This window comes from Chiloscyllium punctatum, chromosome 32, assembly GCF_047496795.1.
Source record: "Chiloscyllium punctatum isolate Juve2018m chromosome 32, sChiPun1.3, whole genome shotgun sequence".
Taxonomy (NCBI): Eukaryota; Metazoa; Chordata; class Chondrichthyes; order Orectolobiformes; family Hemiscylliidae; genus Chiloscyllium; species Chiloscyllium punctatum.
In genome coordinates, this window is record NC_092770.1 from 71,320,054 (window position 1) to 71,326,053 (window position 6,000).

The window sequence follows — 6,000 nt, forward strand, 5'->3', positions numbered from 1 at the left end:
CGGAGGTTTGAGAAATGGAAAGTGAGAACAAGGGGAACTCTATTGTTGTTCTGGGTAGGAGAGGAAATGATTAGGGCAGAAGTATGTGAGATGGTTTGGACACAGCTGAAGGCCCCATCAACCACAGTGAGGGGTGTCCTCAGCTCAGGGCTCAGGAAAAAGGAGGTCAAGTCAGAGACAGCCCAGTCGAAAGTGTCATCAACTGAATGGATGAGATGGAAACAGAATGGATCAGAATCCTTGCAGGAAGTACCGTGTGAGCAGGTGTAGGCATGATAACTGTAGGAGTCAGTGGGTTTGTAGTGCATAGTTGTGGACAGTCTATCCTCAGAAATTGAAGGAAAGGGAAAAGTCAGAGATGGACCAGGTGAAGGTGAAAAAAGAATAGAAATTGGAAGCAAAACTGATGATTTTTCTAATTCTAGCCAAGAGCAGGAGACAGCATTGAAAACATCCTCAAAGTATCAGAGAAAGAGTTGAGGATGGAAGTCCAAGTAGGGTTGGAACAAGGAATGCTCTGCACAGGACACAATGAGACTGGAATAGCTGAGACCCATATGGATGCACATTTGACTTGAGCAAATTAGATGAGTTAAAGGAGAAGTTGTTCAAAGAAAGAACAAGTCCAGCCAGATGAGGTTCTTTGTTTTTTGAGTGTCCGGGCATACGGGAGGCTCAACAAGGGGTGAACAAGTGGGAAAGGCAGCTGAGGAGCAGAGACACTTAACAGGAAGAAGGATTGATCCCAGTCCTAGTGGTGAAAATGTGTTGCTGGAAAAGCGCAGCAGGTCAGGCAGCATCCAAGGAACAGGAGAATCGACGTTTCGGGCATAAGCCCTTCTTCAGGAATGCCCGAAACGTCCGGCTGATGCCCGAAACATCAATTCTCCTGCTCCTTGGATGCTGCCTGACCTGCTGCGCTTTTCCAGCAACACATTTTCAGCTCTGATCTCCAGCATCTGCAGTCCTCACTTTCTCCTCCCAGCCCTAGTGGACAAGGCTTGATAAGATGGCAGAGCTTGAGTTACAAAAAGGAGCAAAAAGGAAGCGAATGAGATTGTAAAAGTCCTGGGAAGTGAATGGTCATGGGTGGTCTGAATACTGATGTGTTTGTGTTTCCCATTTTCACGTCTTCATTCCCAATAATTTTGAAGCGGTATTTTTCAAATGCACACAAGATGGTGGATGAGTCATTTTCAGTTCAAAAAGCTTAGTTCGTTCTGAGCTAAGAAATAAAAATAGTTTACCAAAAATTGTTTGGAATTACATCAGACTGAAAAATAGATCCCTTGCAAAAGCACCAGTTACAATATATAAATCCTGGGTTTAAAAATGCTGCTTTTCACCACATTTGTTTTGTCGGGTTTTGAAGTGGAAGGAGTGCTACTGAACTAGCGCAGTAGATGTTTACAAGCTGCTCCAGTTCCACCATTGTCTTTTGAAAACAATAGTTCCACAAATTTCTTTCGTTCAAACTTTTTCAGAGGAATGATCCAAGGAGGACAACAAAATACTGAGTTTAACTCAGGATCACAGAGGCCCAGTGGTTAGTGCTTCAGCCTCACAGCGCCAGGGACCTGGATTCAAATCCAGCCTCTGGCAACTGTCTGTGTAGGTTTCCTCCGGGTGCTCCAGTTTCCTTCCACAGTCTAAAGATGTACAGGTTAGGCGGACTGACTATGCTAAAATGTCTTGTAGTGTGCAGGCTATGTGGATTAGCCCTGGGAAATGCAGGGCTGTAGGAATAGGGTGGGGTCTGTGTGAGATGTACTTTGGAGGGTTGGAGCAGACTTGATACACTGAATTTGCTATGATCAATAGATTCCAAAGCTATTATAATAAAAGGCCACTGCTCTGGGAGCCGATGAGGTTCCAGCCAAATGACAGTCCTGGAAATAACTGATGTTCAGTGGTGAGATCAGGATCGAGTGGTAGATGACAGAGAATTAATGCTCTGCAAGGTATAGGTCAGCACTGCCCTTATCAACCAGTTTGATAACAAAGTAGGGTCAGATCTGAGGTACTGGAGTGCAACAACTCCAGAGAAAAACAGTTTAGAGTGGGTGTGAGGAGCAGAGAAATTAAAGTCAGAAGTCATACAAAACCAGGTTATAGTCCAGCAGGTTTATTTGAAATCACAAGCTTTCAGAGTGTTGCTCCTTGAGGTGAAGTGGTGCTTGTCCACCTCAGTCCAACATCAGAGAAATTAAGGCAGCTGATGTTACATCAGAAGCTCATTATTGTCCTCTTTTTGTTGTGATAGTTGTGATCCTTCAGCCTTTGAAATGGTTAACCACATTTTGTCAAGTATCTCTTCTCCATCGGACAAATTAATGGGACAGCCATTTCCTGGCTTCATTGTTATGCATTGATAGCCTGAGAATCTCCTCCAATCGTTTCTCTTCCTGCTTCCACACTGTTTATCTCATTAGATAAAATGAAAGATCTTCGCCATCCCTAAAACTGTTTGCTTCCACCTCTATAATGTTGCTCATCTTCAGATTGCCTCAGTTCATCTGTTACTGATACATCATGTTTCTGTGTCTTGTCACAACTAGAGGAGTGCTATCCTAGATGGTCACCTATCTTCCACTCTCCATAAACTTGAGCTCGTCAAAAACTTTACCCGAGCTCTTGCCAAATCATTTCACCCATCAAGTATTTGCTCATTGGCTGCCAGTAAGCCGATGCACTACAAAATTCTTGTTGTTTTCAAATACCGCCGCATCTTCTGGAACCTTCCCAGATCTCTGTATTTATGTTCTGGCCCCAAGTGTGTTCCTGATTTTCTTCATTCCACCATGTGTGCCTTCAGATAGCTAAGCCTGAAATTTTGGAAATCAGGTCCTAATTCTCAGACCATGAAGCATAGGAGCACAAGTAGGCTATTTGGCCTATCGTGTTTGCTCTGCCATACAGTGAGATTATGGCTGAGTTGATAATCCTCAACTCCAATCTCCGGCCTTAGCCCCATAACTTTTGATTCCCTTACTGATCTGAAATTTGTCTATCTCAGCCTTGAATGTACCTAAGGACCCGACCTTGACAGTCCTCTGTAGTAAGGAATTCCATAGATTCACTACCCTCTGAGCGAAGATCGATCCTTTTCATCTCTGTCTTAAATGGGTGACCCCTCACTCTAAGCTTATTCCCTCTGGTCCTAGAATGTTCCACAGAGACAATAAACTCTCCACATCTACCATGTCAAGCCACTGATGAATCTTATATGTTTCAATAAGGTTTTCTCTCATTGACCAAATGAGAGTTCCAATGATGATAGCGGCTCAGTTAGCACTGTTGCCTCACAGGGACCTGGGTTCAATTCCAGCATCAGGCGACTGTGTGAAGTTTGCACATTCTCCCCGTGTCTGTGTGGGTTTCCTCTGGATGCTCCAGTTTTCTCCCACAGTCCAAAGATGTGCAGGTTAGGTAAATTGGCCATGCTAAATTGCCCGTAGTATTCAGGAATGTGTAGGTTAGGTGCATTAGTCAGGGGTAAATATAGAGAAATAGGGTTAGGGAATGGGTCTGGGATGGGATACATTTTGCGGGGGTCAGTGTGGACTCGTTGGCCAAATGGCCTGTTTCCATACTGTAGGGGGTTCTATGAGTACAAACCCAACTTAATCAACCTCTCATAAGAAAATCCGTCCATACATCTTACACCCTCCATTCTTTGCCTCCAATGCCCATACTTTAGATAAGAGGACCAAAACAGTTTGTAGTATTCCACCTGCCATCTCATCAGTGGCTTGTATAATTTTAACAAGATCTCCCTATTATTATACTCTATTCCCTTTGAAATAAAGGCCAGTGTTCTACTTGCCTTCCCAATTACCTGCTGAACGTAGATGCAATGTTTTTGTGATTCATGGATGAGGATCCATCTGCAAATTCCTTGTTGCTGCAGATTTTGGCAATGTTTTCCCATTTGATGTAATGTTCAGCACGTTTATTCTTCCTGCATAACCTCATAGTTTCCTACATTATATTTCGTGCACCAGGTTTTTTGCCAACTAACTTAACCTGTTTGTATCTCTATAAACTCCTTGTGTTATCCTCACTACTTGCCTTCCCACATATTTCTGTGCCATCTACAAACTTGGCAACAGTCCATTCACTTCCATCATCCAAGTAATTAATGTTTATTGTAAATAATGGTGGCCTGATCCCTGTGGCACTCCACTATTTACAGGTTGTTATTATCCAAAGCTTGTGGTCAATTAGTTAGCCAATCCTCTATCCATGCTAATATGCTACCTCCAACACTATAGGCTCTTATCTTATTAAGAGGCTTATGTGTGGTACCTTACCAAATGCATTTTGGAAATCCAAATAGGTTACATCAATTGATTCCCCTTTATCCACCCTACTTCTTAAAATCTCAAGTAACGATTATGAATATGTCAAACATGATTTCCCCATACTGACTGTGCTTGATCATATTATGTATTTCTAAATGCTGTGCTATTACATCCATATAATAGATTCTTCATACTTTCCCAATTATAATTATTAAGTCAACTGCCTATAATTACCTGTTTTGGGGGGACTTCCTTTTAAAATAATTGTGTTACAGTGGTAGATTTTTAATCCTCTGGGATTTTGTTTCAATCTATGGATTCTTGGAAAACTATTACCAGTGCGTCCACTACCTTTCACCGCCTCTATATCTCTTTCTCCTCTCAAATGCTTGTTAAGTTATACCTTTTTACTCAAGCTATTTGTCATCTCACCAGCTCACCACCACCTTCTGAAAGGCAACTAGGGATGGGTAACACATGCTGGCCAGCCAGCTATACTCTACGCAAATGAATAAAAAAATCAATGCAATAATATATCTAGTTACTGACCAGACCAAACCCGTTCAAAATGTATGAAGAAGGTAGCCTAGACCCTAACGTTTTCTTATGTTAAACGTATGCCAGGGGTTGCATTCCAGATGCAATTCCATTGGTCAAACTGCTGCTCTTAAAGCAAAACACATTTCATTCATACATTATAGTTAAAATAGAGATAAAAATAAAAGATTGTCTTAATTGTAACTATCAAATTCTAAAAAAAACATTACTAATAAACAGCCCCTAAACACAGACGAAAAGTGTGGCGCTGTAAAAGCACAGCAGGTCAGGCAGTATCCGAGGAGCGGGTGAGTCAACCTTTTGGGCTAGACACACCCTTGGCAAAAAGGCAGAGTGCCACAGGGAGAAAGGAGGGCAGCACCCCCCCAACCGGGAAATGACAAACCCGCTGAGGTGACTGGTAAAGCCCACCCCCCACCCGCCGAGAGCCAGGAGGTACCCACTGACCCACAGCTCCAGGTAACTGGGAGCCGCAAACTGCTGGCAGCTCCACTGTCAGATGCTGAACTGGACTGTGCAGACCCTGGTCCCAGCCTGATGACACCGTAGCGGGGAAATGACCCCAGCGAGGAGCCAGACAGCTACCTCAGCCCCACAAAGGTCCAACAGTTTGCCTTCACTTACAGGGATGCATACAGCCATCTCGGAGACAGGACCATCGGCAAACGGACATTGGTAACTTTATACACTGTAAATGGGGTGTTAAAATTGCCAGTATTAACGCATGTAGCTTGAAATCTACGCAATGCATTTCTACATTGGCTAGGAAGACCAATGTTAAAGCTGATGTCCTGTTTCTGGGAGTGTGGGATACCACACCTCAACAGCTACAGCAGATGGTCAAGCTTGTGGGCCCATGGGCTGTCAGTTTGGTTGGGGGGGGGAAACGATAACTGCTCCTCAGGCCTGCGAATCCTGCTGCAAGGAGGCAACTTCACCATCTCCAAGGTTAAGGAGGTGGTGGGTGGGTGCTGCCTCGTCACTGATGTCATGTACAGGAATGCTTCCCTGAGACTGATTAATGTGTACGCCCCAGTGGGTAAGAGTGAACGGTTGGCCGTCCTGCAGCAGCTTCCACTGTTGCTGGCTACGTCCAGGCCAGTCATTCTGGCCGGAGACTTCAACCGCATCATGCAGA